The sequence below is a fragment of the Eleutherodactylus coqui genome, chromosome 11, assembly GCF_035609145.1.
Source record: "Eleutherodactylus coqui strain aEleCoq1 chromosome 11, aEleCoq1.hap1, whole genome shotgun sequence".
Taxonomy (NCBI): domain Eukaryota; kingdom Metazoa; phylum Chordata; class Amphibia; order Anura; family Eleutherodactylidae; genus Eleutherodactylus; species Eleutherodactylus coqui.
Genome location: NC_089847.1, coordinates 115,147,384 through 115,171,874, shown reverse-complemented (window position 1 = coordinate 115,171,874; position 24,491 = coordinate 115,147,384). Strand labels below are relative to the sequence as shown.

The following is a 24,491-nucleotide window of genomic DNA, read 5'->3' as shown; positions in this document are numbered from 1 at the left end:
GGGAAAAAGAATGTTTTATAAAACTCCAGGTGTCTGCAGGACAATGACCCAAACATCCAGAGACAGAAGGATTTTCACAAGCCTTCATCCACAGAAGATCTCTGCTTAGTTCTCCAAGATGATTGGAACAACCCACCGAGTTCTTTCAAAAACTGTGTACAAGTGTACCTAGAAGAATTGATGCTGTTTTGAAGGCACTCTGACTGCAGCATTTTCTAAAACCTTTGCAGTTCTTTGTCCCTCTGGGGACTAAATAAAGTAGAGATAAATTAAAGAATTTTTAATTATTGCAACAATAAAAATATTAAAGTTTTTAAAGAAACCTATTTTCCCAATCTCATCAAAAAATACTTAAAATGTAAAACTTGGTATTACTTTGTGCAATTTATTAAAATATCACATTATCAATCCTGCAGGGTGAAAAAAAAGCACAATGCCAGAATTACACTTCTGTGGTCAACGAGTCTCCAAGAAAAAATTTGAATAAAAAGCAAATAAATTGAATTGAATAAAAATCAAAAAGTTATTGATGTATCCCAAAATAGGACAAAAAAATTACAGGTTATTCCACAAAAAAATAAGACCCCACAGCTGCAGCAATGTTAAAATAAAAAAATACTCTGTTCTGTTCTTCTCTTACTGTAGATTTTCATAGCCATCAGTGATATTCACACAAGAATAGTTGAAATTACGGCGATCCGGGGGGTCCGCACAGGAGCAGGAGGGTCACACCGAGGAGCTGGGAGGGCAGAGGGGTCACACATCATGATGGCTCTTACCAGACTCCTTCCCAGAGGGCTGTATGCGATTTCAGCCTGAGCACCGCAGGGCCTCTTCCAGACACCCGGGGAACAGGGATGGCCAATAAACATGCAACAGGAATGTAGATTTGTCACGGGTGACGCCACCATTCCCTTCCCAACGGTATTGGAGAAAGAAAGAGTCCACAAAACTGTGTAACTTTTAGCACCTCAGACCCTGGGAACGGTCAGGGCCGGGCAAAACTTTACTTGATAATATACTCGGTATAAAGCAAAAATACAGGAGACGGACGAGCAGGCAATAAACAGTAGATTGGAGGTCAGGGAGGAAACACAGGATGAAACCGGTCCTGCAGGTCAAGTTATCTGACAGGATTCGCTCCTGAAAGGGGAACTCTCTAGAGGAGGATAGGGGTAGGGTCGCTGCTCTCCTCCACGATTCCTGGAACAGGGGTCATCAGGAATTCTGTCTTCCATTCTCTGCACCACATGAGGGTCAAAGGTACCCCCATGTGGCTAGCACTCTCTCTCCACAACAACCAGCAGGAATGGAAGTCCCTTTTGCTGCTCTCACACGCACTTCTATAACCTGACTTGTACCACATGACAGGACATAAATGGATACATTGCAGGCAAATACCAGTCTCTTGCAAACTTTTCACTCACCATTTGCTGTAGCTGTGCAATCCATATAACAAAGACGAGACACTTTGCACAGCGAACCTACACAAGACATAACATATATGACACTTATGGAGGGGCCAGGAGAGGATGTACTAGGCCACTACAAAATAAGTGTAAATAGCACCGCAAACCATTCAATGCACAGGATGAAAATCACCTTTAGGGCGCCCACCCACTGGCGATTTTTTTTTCTTTGCGTTTTGCGTTTTTTCTCAAGAGCAATTAGAATTGAATGTACTCCTGTCCACTGGCGTTTTTTTTTGCGGTGCGTTGCGATTTTTAACATAGGAACTGTCAGTTGCATATGTGTCCTTATTTTTCTCCTAATGCACCCATGAATGTCAATGGAAATTAATGGAAAAGGCGCGAAAAAGCCGCGAAAAACGCGCCGAAAACGCTGCGTTTTTCACGCACGAAAATCGCAAACGCCAGTGGGTGGGCGCCCTTATTCACTTGCTTATAAACGGTACAAGACTCTATTTACAGACAGTCGGTCATCCAATGCTTCCAGCTCTTCACACAACATGTATGTGCCTTGTGAAGGTGTCATGCCACTACAATCACCGGAAGAAGAAGAAGAAGAAGGAGTACCTCTGCACTGGGCCTTGAGAAAATCTTACTCACTGGTTGCTCACTCTTTCTCTTGAGGGCTCACTTACAATTTATGTGCACTCTTGCGCTCGGGAAAGCTCTCCCCCTCTTCCATCTTCAACACATGAGGGCTGAAGGTGCCCCCATGTGCCCCTATGCTTTCTCTCTCTACTCCAGAATATGGAAAAGTTATGATTTTTTTGAAAGTGGGGAAGAAAAATGAAATTTTAAAAAAGTAGAAAAAAAGGGCTGCAGCGGGAAGGGTTGAGGGTTGTGTTCTGTTTTTACGATCTTCATATCCATCAGTGATATTCACAGAAGAATAAGTGTAAATTACACTGCAAACCATTCAATGCACAGGATGAAAATCACCTTTATTCACTTGCTTATAAACGGTACAAGTCTCTATTTACAGACAGTCGGTCATCCAATGCTTCCAGCTCTTCACACAACATGTATGTGCCTTGTGAAGGTGCCGCTACAATCACCGTGAGACATTAGATTGGTCGTCAGCGGTAAAGACAGACCTGAAGGGCTCAGGTGAGACTAGAGGAATCAAAGATAAATCAATGAGTTTACTATAATGAGATGATAAATACCTTCCATTGCTTCAATTAATCCATTCATCTTCATACAGTATATGAAATTCACTTTTGATTGTCCCCATCTTCATGTTATCAGGCCTTCGTCTTTGGTTCCAGTATAGGACCTCCTGCACACGACAGATTTGAATCTGACATTTGGGATTGCGCAGCAGGATCTGACCCTGTACCCAGTGGGTAATCCCGCTTACCTGTCCGGATTCTTCTTTATCTGTACTGCAGGAGTGCTGGCCATCTCACTGGCGCACATACACAGTACTGATTATGCCACGCCATCACTAGGCGATGACGCGGATCCCACGACCCTTCTGTAGTGCTTACTGCGGAAGAGCTGCAGGATTTACAGCTTCCATTGACTTCAAAGGAAGCCTTCCATGTGGAAATCCGCACAGAATAGAACTTGCTGCGATTTTCCTGCCACAAGCGGAAATTTACGTTCGTGTGCAGGAAGCAGCGGTTCTCTATAAGAGGCAATGGGCATTGTTTGCTGTGGAATCTGGGGACAGCCGCCGGCCCCGAATTCTGCAAGTCAAATCTGCCCGTGTGCTGGAGCCATAAGGAGCTACAAAATTGTTGACATTTAAATATGCGACAATGGCCGACCTTAGCTACATGTGACCCAGGCAGTCGCACAGGGTAACAGACACCAGCTTGTGAGGGCGAAAACAGATGGCTGTAGGTAATCTCCCCCCTTAGGACTGCCTGGCCAGTTCATGTTTTACTTCCATGTGACAATGTCTTGTGGAGTTACATGAATCATCCTCCTCATGGCTCTGTCTCCACCCCTCTAATGTTCTGGGGCACCACTGTCAGCCCACAGGCGCTCCCACAACACAATCAATTAGGTTTTCTATTATATTTATGTTAAGAGCTTGGTTCAGGTGCTGTATTCATGCACTGGCCTTGGTTCTAGGCTGTATTTGTTATAAGCTTGGTTCTGATACATATCTTTTTTTCTTTATGCTAGGAAGGGGGTAGGGTGAAAAAAAATTCTTCCTCTTTCTTGTTGTCATCACCAGATGAATACACGCTGCTACCAAAGTGGCCTTGCATGCTAACCTCAACTGTTTTTATAGCCCAATACTCCAGCAATGCCCCCTTTACTGTAAACAACTGAATAAAATTTAAATTTTATCATACTGGTATATTGCTGTGGCCCAGTAGCTTCGTAGGCTCTGCATTTGGCTGTAGCACACCACCTCACTCTCAACTAGATCATGGTTCCTGAAAGTTAAGTTCTCCAGCATGACTGATAACCAATGGGCAAAGAAGTTATTGTCCAGCTCTGCTCCCTCATGAACCCCAAAACTTCTATGGGCTCGAACTACATGGCAGTCCACACTTTTCAGAAATTCCATCATTCGCTCAGATTATGGACCTCTTTCAGTTGGGCACTTCTGGTGTTTCCTACCTAGGTTCATTGTCCATTAGCCTCCTGTACCACCTGCCACTGCAACCCAGCCCTGGGCATCTACCTGTACCCGTGTTGGCAACCTTGGGCCTCAGCTCATTTTTTGCCACTCACTGACGAAGGTCATTCTTGACTGTAGCAACATCTCCTGTTCTCTCGCTGGAGCGTCTCATATAGGCCTCAGGACTCTCTCGGTTCGGCTCACTGCAGGTTCAGTCACAGTTGGTAAGTTCATTACTTTTAAACGGTTCAGATGTTCTAGAGTTGGTATTTTTGCTGGTCAGTTCATACTGTTCCAGTATCGATACTGGTGCATTATGTCTCCATCGGAACAAGGGCTGGAGACATAGGTTGGACAGCCAAAGTGACAGGGAGCACCCACGTAACGCCCCCGTAGCACCTTACATGTGATGAGCACCCCTTCCTGCGCTGTGGTGGCTGGTTCTGGGGAGGACTGACAGCTGCTGTTTGGCAGGAGCGCCGTTAACAATGTTGAGGCCAACGATCACAAGCGGGCGCAGGGCGAGTGGCGGAGGCGCTTCTAGGAGCTTTCGGCCTACAAATACCAACACTGGTAGAGAGATCCGATTTCAGGAGTTTCTCGGTCTTGGTGGCGTTGGCACGGTCAAGCAGCAGTAGCCGGCCAGCGAGTAACCCGGGGGCGACGGCCTGCTGCTTCCATACACCTAGTCCTGAAAGTCTCGCCCAGCCAATCACAAGCTGTGGGTGTGCATTTTAACTAAGGCCGCACAATCCAGGTTTCCACCCATTCTGCTGGTGGAGACATAATGCACCAGTACCTCCGGTATCATGGGTTGGTTTATTCTGCCATCTATACCATATAACACTGGTGCAAGCCAGGCAGAGCCAAACACCAGGTCAGGATCTTTTCAATAAACTGGATGGCACCTTGGCTATCAGTAACCACTTGTTGGTAAAACGTAACGGACTCTACTGCTCAGAAGGCAGTCTTTATTCACTTTTGCCAATGCTTGGCGGTGCTCTGAGTCATTGCGTAACACATCATGTGATTGTTTTCAGTAAGAGAAACCAAGTAATCTTGTAGATATGATACCTTTTAATGGCTCACAAAAATAAATGATGATATAGCAAGCTTTCAAACCTACTCAGGGTTCTTCCTCAGGCTTATGTCTCTACTGGCTAACACGGTACCATTTTTTTTTCATAGTAACACATCAATAACAGTTTTCTACATCCTAATGTGTCAACTATGTGACTCCCCTGCATGAGTTTTACTGTATTCTATATGGTGGGCGGTCCTCATGGTTCTTACATGTATTTTCAAGCTGTTTGACAGGTACGGCATTGAAAAACGCATTGAGCACTTGTGGTTTTGAGTGCAGCCCAGTAGCGTAGTGTAAGGACAGCAGGTGGCAGTGTTTTCCTTGCTGCATACAAAGAAGTTGCACATGTGTACATGCAGACATGTATGTATAGATGCGCGCACACATTCAAGAAGAAGAGTGCTAATGCAGCGTCTTCGTTGGCAGATCCCTGCTGACCTACAATAGTTGGCCCAGAAGGCATTTTCTGTTATGGAAAGAGCAGCTCTGGAGCACAAACTGCTGCTTTACGGCTCAGTCAGACGGGCGTTTTTTGCTGTGCATGTTTTTTGTGATTCCCATCTATATAGAACCAATGCTTTTCAATAGGAGCGGTCACGTCTGATTTTTACATGTGCATAAAATTCCCACCTACAACAGATAGAACGTATGGGTGTCAATGAACGCGGTCATGTGATTTTTTTCATGCGTGAATAAAGGCATGTAATAAACGCCCGTCTGACTGAGCCCTTAAGGTGAAATTCTGTGCAGATGAAAATAGGAGATATTCCTTGGCCGATGTATGGAGCAATGTCACATTTATTGGATGTTAGTATGGGTTTATGATTTCTATCTGTTTATATCTCATCAGCTCGATGACATTTGTAAGGAAAAGTCCAGCATTTTTGACAACTGTAGGCTGAGTGTTGTTGTGGTTCTACGGACCAATCATGAGTGTGGAATATTATTTACCGTCTTATATCATTACATGTAATCGCCACGTGTCGTTATTTATGCAGGATTTTGTTTGACTGGTTTCTATTAGAGATGAGCGAGCACCAAAATGCTCGGGTGCTCGTTACTCGGGACGAAATTATCGCGATGCTCGAGGGTTCGTTTCGAATAACGAACCCCATTGAAGTCAATGGGCGACCCGAGCATTTTTGTATATCGCCGATGCTCACTAAGGTTTCCATTTGTGAAAATCTGGGCAATTCAAGAAAGTGATGGAAACGACATAGCAACGGATGGGGCAGGCGAGGGGCTACATGTTGGGCTGCATCACAAGTTACCAGGTCCCACTATTAAGCCACAATAGCGGCAAGAGTGCCCCCCCCCTCCCAACAATTTTTACTTCTGAAAAGCCCTCATTAGCAATGCATACCTTAGCTAAGCACCACACTACCTCCAACAAAGCACAATCACTGCCTGCATGACACTCCACTGCCACTTCTCCTGGGTTACAGCTGCCCTCATGCCACACCACCCTCATGTCTATTTATAAGTGCGTCTGCCATGACGAGGAACCGCAGGCACACACTGCAGAGGGTTGGCATGGCTAGGCAGCGACCCTCTTTAAAAGGGGCGGGGCGATAGCCCACAATGCTGTACAGAAGCAATGAGAAATATAATCCTGTGCCACCACCATCAGGCACTATTCATTCTGTCAAGGTGTCTGCATGCCCCAGTCAGACCGCGGTTTTTAATTCATAGACACAGGCAGGTACAACTCCCTATTGTGAAGTCCCTGTGGACCGACAGCATGGGTGGCTCCCTGGAACCCAACGGCGGTACATAAAAATATCCCATTGCATTGCCCAACACAGCTGAGGTAGTAATGTTGTGCTTAATGCAGGTGGGCTTCGGCCCACACTGCATGCCCCAGTCTGACTGGGGTTCTTTAGAAGTGGAAACAGATGCATTTATAATTCCCTGTGGACCCACAGCATGGGTGGGTGCCAGGAAGCCACCGGCGGTACATAAATATATCCCATTGCATTGCCCAACACAGCGGATGTAACGTCAGCTGTAATGCAGGTGGGCTAAAAATTAATTTGATTACACTGTAGGCGAGGGCCCACAAAAATTGCTGTATCAACAGTACTAATGTACATCAGAAAAATTGGCCCTGGCCAACCAAGAGGGCAGGTGAAATCCATTAATCGCTTTGGTTAATGTGGCTGAAGTGGTAACTAGGCCTGGAGGCAGCCCAGTGTAACGAAAAATTGATTCAAGTTAAAGTTTCAACGCTTTTAAGAGCATTGAAACGTATAAAAAATTTTAAGAAAAATTATATGACTGAGCCTTGTGGCCCTAAGAAAAATTGCCCGTTCGGCGTCATTATGTGAGGTTTCAGGAGGAGGAGCAGGAGGAGGAGGAGGAATATTATACACAGATTGATGAAGCAGAAATGTCCCCGTTTTGGATGATGAGAGAGAACGATGCTTCCATCCGCGGGTGCAGCCTATGTATTGCTTAGGTATCGCTGCTGTCCACTGGTGGAGAACAGAAGTCTGGGGAAATCCAGGCTTTGTTCATCTTGATGAGTGTAAGCCTGTCGGCACTGTCGGTTGACAGGCGGGTACGCTTATCTGTGATGATTCCCCCAGCCGCACTAAACACCCTCTCTGACAAGACGCTAGCCGCAGGACAAGCAAGCACCTCCAGGGCATACAGCGCTAGTTCAGGCCACGTGTCCAGCTTCGACACCCAGTAGTTGTAGGGGGCAGAGGCGTCAGGGAGGACGGTCGTGCGATCGGCTACGTACTCCCTCACCATCCTTTTACAGTGCTCCCGCCGACTCAGCCTTGACTGGGGAGCGGTGACACAGTCTTGCTGGGGAGCCATAAAGCTGTCCAGGGCCTTAAAGACTGTTGTATTGCTTGTGCTGTACATGCTGCTCGATCTCCGCACCTCCCCTGCTACCTGGCCCTCGGAAGTGCGCCTTCTGCCACTAGCGCTGTCGGATGGGAATTTTACCATCAGTTTGTCCACCAGGGTCCTGTGGTATAGCAACACTCTCGAACCCCTTTCCTCTTCGGGAATGAGAGTGGAAAGGTTCTCCTTATACCGTGGGTCGAGCAGTGTGTACACCCAGTAATCCGTAGTGGCCAGAATGCGTGCAACGCGAGGGTCACGAGAAAGGCATCCTAACATGAAGTCAGCCATGTGTGCCAGGGTACCTGTACGCAACACATGGCTGTCCGCACTAGGAAGATCACTTTCAGGATCCTCCTCCTCCTCCTCCTCCTCCTGCTCCTCAGGCCATACACGCTGAAATGATGACAGGCAAGCAGCATGGGTACCGTCAGCAGTGGGCCAAGCTGTCTCTTCCCCCTCCTCCTCATCCTCCTCATGCTCCTCCTCCTCCTCCTCAACGCGCTGAGATATAGACAGGAGGGTGCTCTGACTATCCAGCGACATACTGTCTTCCCCCGGCTCTGTTTCCGAGCGCAAAGCGGCTGCCTTTATGGTTTGCAGGGAACTTCTCAAGATGCATAGCAGAGGAATGGTGACGCTAATGATTGCAGCATCGCCGCTCACCACCTGGGTAGACTGCTCAAAGTTTCGAAGGACCTGGCAGATGTCTGCCAACCAGGCCCACTCTTCTGAAAATAATTGAGGAGGCTGACTCCCACTGCGCCGCCCATGTTGGAGTTGGTATTCCACTATAGCTCTACGCTGCTCATAGAGCCTGGCCAACATGTGGAGCGTAGAGTTTCACCGTGTGGGCACGTCGCACAGCAGTCGGTGCACTGGCAGATTAAACCGATGTTGCAGTGTCCGCAGGGTGGCAGCGTCCGTGTGGGACTTGCGGAAATGTGCGCAGAGCCGGCGCACCTTTACGAGCAGGTCTGACAAGCGTGGGTAGCTTTTCAGAAAGCGCTGAACCACCAAATTAAAGACGTGGGCCAGGCATGGCACGTGCGTGAGGCTGCCGAGCTGCAGAGCCGCCACCAGGTTACGGCCATTGTCACACACGACCATGCCCGGTTGGAGGCTCAGCGGCGCAAGCCAACGGTCCGTCTGCTCTGTCAGACCCTGCAGCAGTTCGTGGGCCGTGTGCCTCTTATCTCCTAAGCTGAGTAGTTTCAGCACAGCCTGCTGACGCTTGCCCACCGCTGTGCTGCCACGACGCGTGACACCGACTGCTGGCGACGCGCTGCTGCTGACACATCTTGATTGCGAGACAGAGGTTGCGTTGGAGGAGGAGGAGGAGGAGGGTGGTTTAGTGGAGGAACCATACACCGCCGCAGATACCACCACCGAGCTGGGGCCCGCAATTCTGGGGGTGGGTAGGACGTGAGCGGTCCCAGGCTCTGACTCTGTCCCAGCCTCCACTAAATTCACCCAATGTGCCGTCAGGGAGATGTAGTGGCCCTGCCCGCCTGTGCTTGTCCACGTGTCCGTTGTTAAATGGACCTTGGCAGTAACCGCGTTGGTGAGGGCGCGTACAATGTTGCAGGAGACGTGGTCGTGCAGGGCTGGGACGGCAGATCGGGAAAAGTAGTGGCGACTGGGAACTGAGTAGCGCGGGGCCGCCGCCGCCATCATACTTTTGAAGGACTCCGTTTCCACAACCCTATACGGCAGCGTCTCAAGGCTGATAAATTTGCCTATCTGGACAGTTAACGCTTGAGCATGCGGGTGCGTGGCGGCGTACTTGCGCTTGCGCTCTAACACTTGCGCTAGCGACGGCTGGACGGTTGCTGGATTGGGCCGAGGACAGCGGAGGTGAGGGTGTGGGTGCAGGCCAGGACACGGTAGTGCCTGTGTCCTCAGAGGGGGGTTGGATCTCAGTGGCAGGTTGGGGCACAGGGGGAGAGGCAGCGGTGCAAACCGCAGGCGGTGAACGGCCTTCGTCCCACCTTGTGGGGTGCTTGGCCATCATATGTCTGCGCATGCTGGTGGTGGTGAGGCTGTTGGTGGTGGCTCCCCGGCTGATCTTGGCGCGACAAAGGTTGCACACCACTGTTCGTCGGTCGTCAGGCGTCTCTGTGAAAAACTGCCAGACCTTAGAGCAGCTCGGCCTCTGCAGGGTGGCATGGCGCGAGGGTGCGCTTTGGGAAACAGTTGGTGGATTATTCGGTCTGGCCCTGCCTCTACCCCTGGCCACCGCACTGTCTCTTGCAACCTGCCCTGCTGCTGCCCTTGCCTCCCCCTTTGAAGACCTGTCCTGAGTAGGCGTTGCACACCAGGTGGGGTCAGTCACCTCATCGTCCTGCTGCTCTTCCTCCGAATCCTCTGTGCGCTCCTCCCTCGGACTTACTGCCCTTACTACTACCTCACCGATAGACAACTGTGTCTCATCGTCATCGTCCTCCTCACCCACTGAAAGGTCTTGAGACAGTTGCCGGAAGTCCCCAGCCTCATCCCCCGGACCCCGGGAACTTTCCAATGGTTGGGCATCAGTGACGATAAACTCCTCTGGTGGGAGAGGAACCACTGCTGCCCAATCTGAGCAGGGGCCCGAGAACAGTTCCTGGGAGTGTTCCCGCTCCTGAGCATGTGTCATGGTAGTGGAGTGAGGAGGCTGGGAGGAGGGAGGAGCAGCAGACAGAGGATTCGGATTTGCAGCAGTGGACGGCGCAGAACTGTGGGTGGACGATAGGTTGCTCGAAGCACTTTCTGCCATCCACGACAGGACCTGCTCACACTGCTCATTTTCTAATAACGGTCTCCTGCGTGGACCCATTAATTGGGCGATGAATGTGGGGACGCCAGAAACGTGCCTCTCTCCTAATCGCGCAGCAGTTGGCTGCGATACACCTGGATCAGGAGTTCGGCCTATGCCCACACCCTCACTTGGCCCTCCGCGTCCTCGGCCGCGTCCACGTCCTCTAGGCCTACCCCTACCCCTCAGCATGCTGTATTACCAGTGATTTGATTTCCCAGGCAGGAAATAAATTGGCGCAAGCCTGCAGGCCAAATATACTTTTTTCCCTTTTTTTTAAAAGGATAGGCCCACTGCGTCTATTCAATGAATAATAAGTTTAATAACTGTGTTGTGCCCCTGCAAATGTGTCACAGAACTTTAGTGTTGCAGAGTTATTAACTACAGCTGAGCAAGGAATTTCACAGGCAGGAAATAAATTGGCGCAAGCCTGCTGTTAAACGTAGCTGGCTGCGTATGAATTTTTTACTATGTCCACCCACCACACACGTACACAGAACGCTGAGGACTGACAGAGGCAGGGCACATAGAATTTTTCCCTTTTGTTGGTAAAGAAAAGGCCCACTGACTATATTCAATCAATAATATATGTCTTCTGGCCCTGCCTACACAATTCTCTCCCTGTAGTATTACTGCCAGGCGCAATGCTCTGCACAGCCGATTTTGAAAAAAAAAAAAAAAATGCAACACTGCTAACAGCAGCCTGCACAGTACTGCACACGGGTAAATGTGGCCCTAAGAAGGACCGTTGGGGTTCTTGAAGCCTACACTCACTCCTAACACTCTCCCTGCCTAACCACCACTTCTGTCCCTGGACTATTAATGCAGGGCGCAATGCTCTGCAGACAGCCGATTTTGGAAAAAAAAAAAAGGGCAACACTGCTAACAGCACCCTCCACAGTACTGCACATGGATAGATGTGGCCCTGAAAAGGACCGTTGGGTTTCTTGAAGCCTACACTCACTCCTAACACTCTCCCTACAGCAGCTCCAACACAACAGCACTTTCCCTCAGCTAACTCACAACGCATCTGAGGCGAGCCGCGGGAGGGGCCGACTTTTATACTCGGGTGACATCTGATCGCCCCAGCCACTCACAGCAGGGGGGTGGTATAGGGCTGGAACGTCACAGGGGGAAGTTGTCATGCCTTCCCTGTCTTTCAATTGGCCAGAAAAGCGCGCTAACGTCTCAGAGAGGAAACTGAAAGTAACCGGAACATCGCGTGGTACTCGTTACGAGTAACGAGCATCCCGAACACCCTAATATTCGCCCGAGCATCAAGCTCGGACGAGTACGTTCACTCATCTCTAGTAACACATTATGTGATTGTTTTCAGTAAGAGAAACCAAGTAATCTTATAGATATGATACTAGAGATGAGCGAACACGTTCGGCCCCGCCCCTTTTTCGCCCGAACACCGAACTTTGCGAACACCTCGGTGTTCGGGCGAAAAAGTTCGGGGGCCGCCGTGGCAGCGCGGGGGGGTGCGGCGGGGAGTGGGGGGGAGAGGGAGAGAGAGAGGGCTCCCCCCTGTTCCCCGCTACTGCCGCCCGCGCCGCCGCGCATCTCCCCGCCCCCCGGCGGCACCCGGACACTTACGCGCGAACACTGCAGTGTTCGCTAAAGCCGGTGTCCGGGTGCGGATGTGTCCGTAACGGACACGTTCGCTCATCTCTATATGATACCTTTTAATGGCTCACAAAAATAAATGATGATATAGCAAGCTTTCAAACCTACTCAGGGTTCTTCCTCAGGCTTATGTCTCTACTGGCTAACACGGTACCATTTTTTTTTCATAGTAACACATCAATAACAGTTTTCTACATCCTAATGTGTCAACTATGTGACTCCCCTGCATGAGTTTTACTGTATTCTATATGGTGGGCGGTCCTCATGGTTCTTACATGTATTTTCAAGCTGTTTGACAGGTACGGCATTGAATAAACGCATTGAGCACTTGTGGTTTTGAGTGCAGCCCAGTAGCGTAGTGTAAGGACAGCAGGTGGCAGTGTTTTCCTTGCTGCATACAAAGAAGTTGCACATGCGTCCATGCAGACATGTATGTATAGATGCGCACACACATTCAAGAAGAAGAGTGCTAATGCAGCGTCTTCGTTGGCAGATCCCTGCTGACCTACACTAGTTGGCCCAGAAGGCATTTTCTGTTATGGAAAGAGCAGCTCTGGAGCACAAACTGCTGCTTTACGGCTCAGTCAGACGGGCGTTTTTTGCTGTGCATGTTTTTTGTGATTCCCATCTATATAGAACCAATGCTTTTCAATAGGAGCGGTCACATCTGATTTTTACATGTGCATAAAATTCCCACCTACAACAGATAGAACGTATGGGTGTCAATGAACGCGGTCATGTGATTTTTTTCATGCGTGAATAAAGGCATGTAATAAACGCCCGTCTGACTGAGCCCTTAAGGCCTGCTTCCCACGAACGGATTTACGCCGCGTAAATTCGCGGCAAAAATCCGCTGCGTGGCCCCCTGCTGTTAGGTTCTATTGAACCTAATAGCACAATGCTCACGATGCGTAATTCCACCGCGGAATTACGCACCGTGATTTCTCCCGTCCTCACCCGCAGCATGCTCTATTTGCTGCGGGTGAGGACGGGCTGTACGCGCTGACGGCTTCCATTGCAGTCAATGGAAGCCGTCTGTTCACGCTATCTCCCGCTGTAACCAGCGGGAGATAGCATGAAAAAACGCTTCCCCACCTACCGCCGCAGCGTCATTTGACGCGGCCGGCGCGTCACGTGACACTGCCGGCCGCGTCACGTGACGCGGTGGGCGTGTCACACGACGCGGCGGCGGTGGGCGGGGAAGCGTTTTCGCGCTATCTCCCGCAGGTAAGTATAGGGGCTCTGGGGGGCGCCGTGACGGGCTTCACTGCGTAATATTACGCGGCGGAGCCCGTCACGCTCGTGGGAAGGAGGCCTAAGGTGAAATTCTGTGCAGATGAATATAGGAGATATTCCTTGGCCGATGTATGGAGCAATGTCACATTTATTGGATGTTAGTACGGGTTTAAGATTTCTATCTGTTTATATCTCATCAGCTCGATGACATTTGTAAGGAAAAGTCCAGCATTTTTGACAACTGTAGGCTGAGTGTTGTTGTGGTTCTCCGGACCAATCATGAGTGTGGAATATTATTTACCGTCTTATATCATTACATGTAATCGCCACGTGTCGTTATTTATGCAGGATTTTCTTTGACTGGTTTCTATCTTTCATGCCCAGGATTTGGTCTCCAACATTTTTCACTAGGGGGTTGTGCGGATCTTACAGGGAAACCAAAAGTCGTACAATTCTACATTTTGATTGGACACTAAAACATTGATAATAGGGCCACATTAGGGCCCCATCGGAAGTCACAATTCAAAATTGAATGTAGTGGGAAGTAAATCTGATCCCATAGAGGTTTAAGGATTTCACATGACCACCAGATATGTAGCAGAGATCCAACCTGTCCATAACATCTCCAACACAAACCAGAAGTACCAGGAAACATTTGAGACAAGCGGTAGATGCCACCTATATAAACGTCTTCTTAATGATTGGCACAACAAGAGGTCTTAGTACCCAACTGACATACAGAAGCCATTGGTCCTCAATAAAGGTCTCCTGAAGTTCTGTTTCCCAGTTTTTTTCTGAAAAGAGGGAAGGGGAGTTGGAATTAAAGGACAGTGCTGTGTAGGCTCCGGTTATACAGGCATATCGGTGCTACAAAATCGCAATGATATCACAACTGTGTTCATGCAATTTTGTAGCGTCAGTGATGCTTTGCTGTTGTCTGTGATAAAATTGGTTAAAAAACAGGTTAAACCCTCCCCTAAAATAAGCCCTAGCTGAATTTCCCCCCAAAAAAGGAGAATACTTACCTAGCAGGTATGGTCCAGGTCCTCCCGCTGTTCCCTTGAGCTCTGTTGGCCATTCTGCAGTCCTCGTTCACCCACAGAAGATCACTTCCTGGTTGCGGGATTCAAAAATCACACCTCCAGGAAGCGATGTCTCTGTTTGGTTCCTCCAGCTCGACTCGACCAATCAATGCCACGCTCGATCAACCAATATGGTTCATCCAGCTCTGCATTGATTAGTTGAGAAGAGTTTGAAGAACCAATCACGTTGTGGAAGTCGGATTCATAAATTGGCTGAGCCATGATTGGCCAATTCATAAATCCCGCCTCTATTAAAGTACTGCTCTTTAATAATCTTTTTTTCCTGGTGAGATCGTTCACACTGTTCATCACTTACATCCCTGAATCTTGGAATCGCTGGTCTTTCATGAGTTTCTGGATTTGTAGTCCATCGAATTTACCTGCTTTCAGCTTCTCCATGCTCATCACAGGAAGTTTTCTACATTTGTAGCCAAAATGCTTTCCATTCCTCTTCAATGTCTTTACACATTGCTTCATCAACCCAAGTTTGATGTTTAGTAGTGGCAATATGTATCATATGTACTAATAGGTGGGAGTTGTGCCCATCATGTACAAAAGTACCAGGTGATCGCACATTGGTTTTAGGGCCCAATCAGATGGTTGTATGTGAACTGTGCCTGAGATTCTCTGGTACAAAATGCACCAGAGAGCACACAGACACACATCTGTGAACTGTCAGAGTCCCACAGGTAGAGGATATTGCATGTCCAACTCTGGCCTGTGATATAGACCAAAATAGAACATGCTGCAATGTTTTCACATGTGCTTGTGAAATTATTGAATTATATTTCATGCAGTAGTGTTGTGTGCATAATATTTGTGCTGTGTGTATGGCAAGATGTACAAGTGCAAAAGACACACATTGTAGAGAAATTTTACTAACAGGGTATCATATACTGAGTATGCAGCTTTGTCATAATTAACCTTTGTAATGTTTTACTAAGAGAGAAGTATAACACATGCTGTAGACTTGTTAACCTTGTGGGGGTTGCCACACTATATAACCTCTCACATTGGAACAATAAACACAGAAGAGCTTAGAAACATCACTTAAGTATGTCTCATTGTTTTCTTCTCCAATGCATCAAATGATAATTAGGCATACCTGATTGATAAGCCTGCAATACCTTTCTAGTATCAGCTAAGTTAAGTGATTACACTAAAAGAAAATCAGTCCTTGTGAAAAAATGTTTATGTTTATAGCCAAATTGGCTATAATGGGTCTGTGTGATGCCCGTAAAATGCACGAAGAGCAGCCAGATGGTAAATGCTCCCGTGTGAATGGGCCCTTATAATGCTAAACCAAGAAGAGTGCCCTTCTTCCTCCCCCTTACTTCTTTTCTTTCATTTTATTGAGGTGCGGGGTCCATCCACATTAATCTCTTGCTACAAATAAGCACTATAAAGGAATAATATTAAAATGAAGCCGCTCCAGGACTTAAAGAATATATCTTTAATTTAGGATGTTGGATTATAAATATAAAATATAATTACAAATCTAAAAATAAATCTTAAAAACCAACAATGTTGTTTGCTGGCACCAGATGGTATTAGGTAATCTTTGCAGCAGGTGGTATCTATTGTTGGTTGGTGGCTGCAGAATGTATTAGGTGTTCCTGGCAGCAGGTGGTATCTATTGTTGGTTTGTGGCCGCAGCTGGTATTAGGTGTTCTTGGCAGCAGGTGGTATCTATTGTTGGTTGGTGGCTGCAGATGGTATTAGGTGTTCTTGGCAGCAGGTGGTATCTATTGTTGGTTGGTGGCTGCAGCTGGTATTGGGTGTTCTTGGCAGCAGGTGGTATCTATTGTTGGTTGGTGGCTGCAGCTGGTATTAGGTGCTCTTAGCAGCAGGTAGTATCTATTGTTGGTTTGTGGCCGCAGCTGGTATTAGGTGTTCTTAGCAGCAGGTAGTATCTATTGTTGGTTGGTGGCTGCAGGTGGTATTAGGTATTCTTGGCAGCAGGTGGTATCTATTTTTGGTTGGTGGCTGCAGGTGGTATTAGGTGTTTATGACAGCAGGTGGTATCTATTGTTGATTGGTGGCTGCAGATGGTATTAGGTGTTCTTGGCAGCAGGTGGTATTATTGGTAGGTGGCTGCAGATGGTATTAGGTGTTCTTGGCAGCAGGTGGTATCTATTGTTGATTGGTGGCTGCAGCTGGTATTGGGTGTTCTTGGCAGCAGATGATATTTATTGTTGGTTGGTGGCTGCAGGTGGTATTAGGTGTTCTTGGCAGCAGATGGTATCTATTGTTGGTTGGTGGCTGCAGCTGGTATTAGGAGTTTTTGGCAGCAGGTGTTATCTGTTGTTGGTTGGTGGCTGCAGGTGGTATTAGCTGTTCTTGGCAGCAGGTGGTTTTTGATCTTGGCTGATGGCAACAGATGGTATTTGCTGCTGTTTGACATCTCCCCTGATGTTATGGGGAATGTCACTTCCTGCAGAAAGAAAACATAAAGACAATTTAGTTAAACCTTCTTTTAAGGAATAGGCAGTGTGGTAGCACAGATGGCCTGCAGAGGGCAGTAGAGCAGTCATTCTGCTAGTAAATTACAGAAAACCCTTGTGTGGGTATGACAGGGAGGATGCGGATAAGGAAAATGCTGTACAGCCCTGCTGAGGTGTCCTGAGCGTCTGGAAGTCCAGTGATGAGTGGACAAGTGTTGATTTCCACTGATGCACATGATATATAGCAGTATAGAGCCAGTATGGCTGAAGATGGAATGCTATATGTGATAAAGTCTGCTGATGGAGTTGCAGAGATTTAAAGGACCAGTAAGGCCAGAATTGGCCGGACATGGGCTACTGAAGTGCGACAACCCCCAAACTCAATAACCCCAAGATGCCACTATATATAATCACTGTGATGGGTCGCCCATTGTTATACTGTCTAGCATTAGATGCCATGATCTCATGTGTTTCAAATCAGACATCGCCTGTTATTAGAAAGCCGGTCAGCTCATGTGGATGTTCACACTGGGAGAGGTTTCTGTTTGTAATGTGACTATATACCTCAATATACAAACGGGAGATGTTACAATACTTTGGCAGTGCCACCTATTATAAAATCCAAAAGAAGGAAAGGGTGGAGATACTACTATAAAGGATGTAAACCAATGGCTGTAATTGGTTCATCGAGCTCTGCATTGATTGGCTGAGCTGTGGCTTTTAAGAACCAATCAGAGCGAGCGCTTCCTGTAGGTGGGATTTATGACCCCCCTGAAGACTGCAAACAAGTATGCTGGAGTATGGGGAGGAGAGCGCCTGTTAGGTAATGTATTGTTTGTTTTTAAATGCAGCTAGGGCCTATTTTAGGAGTAGAACTTTTGTTTCAAGCTGCCCCGAAAATGCCGGCAAAAGAGCGATACAAAGTTGTGCGACTTTGTAGCACGACAAAATGGTGATATTGCCGCAAGAAAACGCAGCAATATCGCGGGAACACAACTATTATATCGCTGTGATTTTCTACATTCTCCTTTGTACAGGCTACAAAGGGCTCAAAAATAAACTATATATTTTACAAAAATTGGGTTTCTTTTGTTTTTTTTTTACCCCTAACAAAATTCAAAAACAGCAAAAAAAATCAGTGATGGATATTTTAAAAACTGACCTATATGTCACAGAAAAAAAATGCAGCAAAATTAATTTTGACAGCTGATGGAAAAAAACAAATAGGGCAGTAAAACCACCACATGGGCAAAATCCCCCCCAAAATGTCTGGTCCTTTAGGGACAAAACATCCTGGTCCTTGAGGGGTTAAAACAACTTTTCCCAGAAGTGAAGAGGAATGATATGGAAGGACCTGAATACTAGGAGAACTTTACAAATATATACACATAAGGCTTTTCATAGACTGGAGTAGTGTAGCTGCTGTAAGACATATCATTAGCGCTATATGTTACCTCGTCGCGGTCTTATTGCGGTATTATTGCCGGTCCCTGAGACTATCTCCGTCTCCTCTTCCTTCTTGTCCTGTTGGTTTTCAGACCTGAAAAATTACAAAATCCAGTGTAAGAATAATTCCCAAAGATCTTGTTATCGTGTGAAGTTGGTGCCATCAGGGAGGAGAACTCGTATATGTACATGGAGACAGATTATACCGAGCAGGACAGTCGGGGAAGTTCATGCATCCATTTGGGGGCTCTAGATAATATTACACCACTAGTATAAACGCCCATTGTAGACTCCAGATCAGTCGATACTAGTGATGGCGAACCTTTTAGAGACCGAGTGCCCAAAGTGCAACCCAAAACCCACTTATTTATCACAAAGTGCCAACACACCAGGGGGCGCGGCTTATCACCACGTATGATTTTACCTCCGTCATTATAAAAAGGACAGGGCCGCATATCTGCAGCTGATTTCATACTTTGCGGCGCTCCCCCTCACCTCCTTTGTAGGCTTTCCCACCTGAACAGTGAACCACATCTGAACAGGCCGCTGGGAACAGAAAGCCAGGAAGTGCTGACAGTGGGAAGCCTTGGCATGCGGGGACACACCGCATACTATGAAATCAGCTGTGGATATGCCACGTAAATTTTAGCAACGGACATTCCACAGCATTTCTACCAAGTGTAAACATACCCTAAGTCAGCTTTAGGTATTCTGCCATGTGCAGAGTAGCCCCGATAGTATATGTGACCCCCCCAGTGGCCTTAGTAGTAAAATTGTCCCTCACAGTGGCCTCAGTAGTAATAATGTCCCCTTTATTGGCCCAGGTAGTAACAGTGACCCCTACAGTTGTCCCAGTAGTAATAGTGACCCCCACAGTGGCCTCGGTAGTACTACTATTATTACTGGGTCCAATATATTACTAATAGTGTCCACTATATTGGCCCCAGTAATAATATTAACCCCACAATAGCCCCAGTAGTAGTAGCCCTTCCCCCCCTGAGACCCATATACTTACCTCCTCTTTGTAGTCTTATGAACACCCTTAGTCTTCTCGGCGCTGCTGCAGGTCGCTCGAGCTGATGGAGGTTCTTTTCTTCTCCCCTTCTCCTAAGGAAACAATGAGAAGAGGTCAGGGAAGTATGATCCCAGGTGCGCACACTGACATCAGTGTGTGTGACCGGCACAAGCGGCGCTAATAAAATTGGTATTTTTTTTATTAGACTTCAGGGCCCGGTAGTGACTGCTACCTCAACAAGAACTACAAGAACTTACTCTTCCTCTGGTCTTATGACTTCATTCTCAACAGTAAATGTATCGGATGTTTTCTCCTGTTGTCCATTTTGTCCTGTAAAATAGACACGGCCTATAAGATTAGATGTTCATATAATGCACATTGATCCCCTCCGCTGCCGGCCTGGAGTTGGAGACCCCATAAAATACTAGATAATGACATAAAGCACAATTCCCTAATATATTAGTAAAACGGCAGCTGCTCATTTTATCCCAACAATGTATATTGGGGAAAATGAGAAAGTTTGGTACCGTTAAAATCTCACGGTGGGGATCAATCTTTTCATCAAGCTATAAGCAAACTTTTTACCATGTCTGAGAGATGTGCGTCCTAACTCCGGGACTCTCGCCTATCTCCAGATTGGGGTCTCGCACCCGGTAAAGTAATTGATGACTACCGTATACATGCAGAAAGGGAATAGAAGAGAGGTCATGGATGTGCGCGGCGCTCTCCATTCACCTCTATGGGACTGACTGTTTTTAGCTCTGTGACTCCCATAGAAGTGAATGGACAGACTCTTGCTCATGGGTGGTCTTCTCTCCATTCATTCTCTGCCTGGATGCATCAGCCATCAGCTGTATTACCCTGAAGTTTAGAAATCCATGTGGGTCCCCGAGGTGAGAATCACATCTATCAGACATTTATCCTGCGGTTATGCCATGATTTTCTATCCATTAGGATAGATAGATAGATAGATAGATAGATAGATAGATAGATAGATAGATAGATGGATGGATGGATGGATGGATGGATGGATGGATGGATAGATAGATAGATAGATAGATTAGATTATTTATGTTGCATTTACCATCGGATTCGTCGCTATTCTCTGTGGAATTGGATGATCCTCCACTCTCGATGTCATCTGGGGCTTCATCCGTCCTCTTTTTCCTTTAAAGTAGTAAAATTAGAAGTCACCTTGTGAGTCCGAGCAGTAAAACAAGCCACAAGAAATGTACAGCACAATAAAATATACCCGTTAACCCCTTCTTGACGTGCTCTGTTTTTTTTTGTATTTTTAGAATTTTTTCTCCACTTTAAAAAAATGGAGTGCCATGAAAAAAAAAAAGAAATTCTGCCATATTTGGGGGTTTTGTGTCTACAGTTTATAATCTACAGCGAAATTTTTTTTTTTTCAATTTAGATTCTTTTATTCTAAATATGGGAAAATGTTTTATTTTTACTTTTATTACGTTTTATTTTTTTATTAAAATAATACAACTTTTTCAAAACTGATTTTTACATTTTTTTCCTCCCCATGGGGAACAAGAACTTGCGATGGTTTGATCGCTCCTGCAGTATGATGTAATACCATAGTATTACATTATATTGCAATCTGACAGGAAATCTATCAAGCCACACCACAGGCTCCCGGCTGCCATGGCAAATACACGGCACTCTCATATCTCATCACAGGGAACTATTCGGGACTCCTAAACATAAACCGTGGCAATTAAAGTATTAACAGCTCTGTTCAGCGGCGTTGCTCATTGGAGCTGTTGTGGACGGGTGCCGTCTGTTTCTTCCCCGGACCCCTTTCCATACAATCCCTGAACTTCCGTGACATAACAGTACATACTGGAGCGCTAAGGGGTTAATATGTCATGTGATAATGTGAGGATGCGCTATTTCCTATGTAGACCGCAGTGTAGCTGATAAAAGTATTATTTACAATACTTACTTGTGTCTTTCGTAGAGACACTTGCCCACCCCATATACGAGTACCAAGATGTAGGGGGCCAGAGCTGGTAGAATGAACCTGATGTTATATTCTATTCGATCTATAATGGTGGGCTTCTCTTCTATCTTCTTTCTTGGTACATCTAGAAAAGAAGAAACAATAGAAGTTATTAATAATCTGCCTTTTATTCATTAGGTCGTTAGTATTACAACTGCGGATTCCAAAATGAGTTGTTATTTGGGATGTAAGGATGGGCGGCTCCTACCGATCCTTGTTCCCCAGCATGTACAATAAGGCACCAGGAATTCCTATAACCCCCACCCCCAATGAGCAGTTTATTCAGCACATTATTGACGCTCTCCTCAGCCGCCTGCGGCCCCCCGTTGGGCACCACATCTTGCCCTGCCACAGTCCAGGGGCTCATAGGGGGCACTAACTTATACAGGTGCCATGCCAGCCTCTTACACATTGCCAGCGACCATCTAGGCCAGTCGTAGTGAAAGCTATTCAGTACAAGGGAATATTTACAATGTGTTCGGCTGATACATTGGGGATATGGAGAATAGTTCCCACCTGCAATGTATGCAGACAATGTGTAGGCGCACAAACAGCGGTATGTGTGAGGCTACATTCACACGGGTGCCCCATATCAGGCCAAGAGACTCCGCCTAATATCAAACTTGGCAACTTGCCACTTTCACGACGAGCCGATGAGTTTTTGCTTAAAGATTCCATCACTTCTGTGAGATTGCGATTTTCACATCTGAGAAAAGATCCCGAGAGCTTCCCATGGGCTGCAATGGAAATTAATTGCATACGATTTTTTTTTGTGCTTCCATAGGAAACAATGGGGGATTCCTTCTGCGGGAACATCCAATAATAGGACATGCTGCGATCTTAGTTCCCCTCAGTATCGCTGTGAGTGAAAAATCTCTCATGTGAATAGACCGTTCAAAAGAATGGATTTCACATTTGTGTGGGATTTGCGTGTCTTGCATTGTACAAAACTCCTGCAAGATTCTTGGCCGTGTGAATAAGCCCTTAAAGTAACATTAGCCTGAATGCCAGAACCCAAGGCTCCCCAGCAGAACATCACCCAGAGTCCCATAGACTTCCCAATGCCATCTCTTCCCATAATAAGCGACGCACACACATCCAATAAGGAACAACTCTACTGACAAAATGCGAAGCAGCCGGTAACCCCTCTATCTCTAGTGAACCCCCTTCTTCTACATCTAGTAGTGAGTGTCTGCAGCACGGAGAGAATGCTATTAACTACCCTGTTTCCCAGAAAATAAGCCCTAGCATAATTTTTCAGGATTTGTGAGGATGCTGTAAATATAAGCCCTACTCCAAAAATTAGCCTTAAAAACAGTTAATTAAAAAACAAAAGTCAATGTAAACAGTGTCCCGGCAGCCATACATGTAAAAAAGAAAAATATTTTGGAGCAAATATTAATATAAGACCCTGTCTTATTTTTTGGGAAACAGGGTATATATAGCTAATCTATATGTTATTAGGCTGAACTCTTAGATCCCTCCGCCCATATCACCTGCCCATGCTAGGATTAACTCCTTGTGCAGTAATGTACTTACCTTCATATTTTGCGTTGAAGATTCGAACTGCATGCACTGATGGTAATAGCAGCAGGGTCACTAATATCATTTTCACAAACATTTTCTCTTCTCTCTCTCACTTTCTATACAGAATGAGCTCATCTCACTGTAACATCACTTTATATACCTGCAGCGTCTGTGACATCACAGATTGGAACCAAAGACCATAGTGACCTCATAGAAGCCTCACATGCAGCCGTGTACACGTATGTGTGATGTCACAACAAGCAGTAAACATGAAGCATCCATCTCTGTATCTTCCTACTATGACCAGTCTTGTGTCAGAGGATTCCTGCTAGAACATGGCCATCATGGGGGCCGGTAGTTACCGTTACTGGAGTGCTGACGGATCAGAGGACCTTCTGATGGACCCTGATGATACATGTGAGGCGGCCCTCATAGATATCTGTTGGAGATGAAGGCTCCTCTGCCACCATGAATAAGTCTACTGCTGCCGGAATCCATATCTTGCTAACAATGTCACAAACATTTAGGGTTATTACAAATGATCCTCCGATGTGATCCGCGTTTTTGTGCGATGCGAAGCGACAGAAAGGAAGGCTCCTCCGGGAAACATGGGCCACAAAACATCGCAAATCAGGGCAATATTCAGCAATGTAGCCGCCTACAAAACATCACTAATGTGAAGGAACCCATTGGAAGGCATGGGCTTCACATACATGCGGTTTGTAGCGCTGTCGCATCACAAGAAAATCGCGCAATTTTGTTGCCCTGTGAAAGTGACCAAATAGCCACAAAAATGTGTTAATGTGGATTTATACAGAACTGTAGAGGATTTAGGCAGACGTGGGAAAAATGCTGCAAAGCAAGAATTTTTTTTTTAAACTCCAGGTGTCTGCAGGACAATGACCCCAAACATCCAGACACAGAAGGATTTGCGCAAACCTTCATCCACAAGAGATCTGGGCTTAGTTCTCCAAGGTGTTTGAAACAACCCCCCTGCTGAGTTCCTTCAAAAACTGTGTGCAAGTGTCCCTAGAACTTGTGTACAGTTCCAGGGGCGTACCTAAAGGCTAAGGGGCCCGGGTGCAAAAGCCCAGCTGGGCCCCCCTCCATCTGTACCCATATCTATACCTAAACTGTGCTAATTTACAAACATGATGCAGCCCCTTGGCGTAAGCCTTCTCATCAGGACTCCTTTCCTTGACTACATACAGACCTGTTGGTAATGTCTTAGGCCGCTTTCAAAATTGTGCGAGATTTGTGCGTTGCAAGACGCACATGAATATGACCCCATTGTTTTGCATGCGATCATAC

The 24,491-nt window shown here is 46.6% G+C and overlaps 1 long non-coding RNA gene across 1 annotated transcript in view; it reads left to right on the top strand.

Moving 5' to 3' along the window:
- Positions 1-2,536: 2,536 nt before the first annotated feature.
- The window catches only part of LOC136581649 (uncharacterized), a 59,056-nt gene continuing 37,101 nt past the window's right edge, over positions 2,537-24,491 (top strand). Inside the window, exon 1 of the long non-coding RNA XR_010787077.1 lies at positions 2,537-2,576. This is a non-coding gene — a long non-coding RNA (uncharacterized lncRNA). The remainder of the gene's footprint in view (positions 2,577-24,491) is intronic.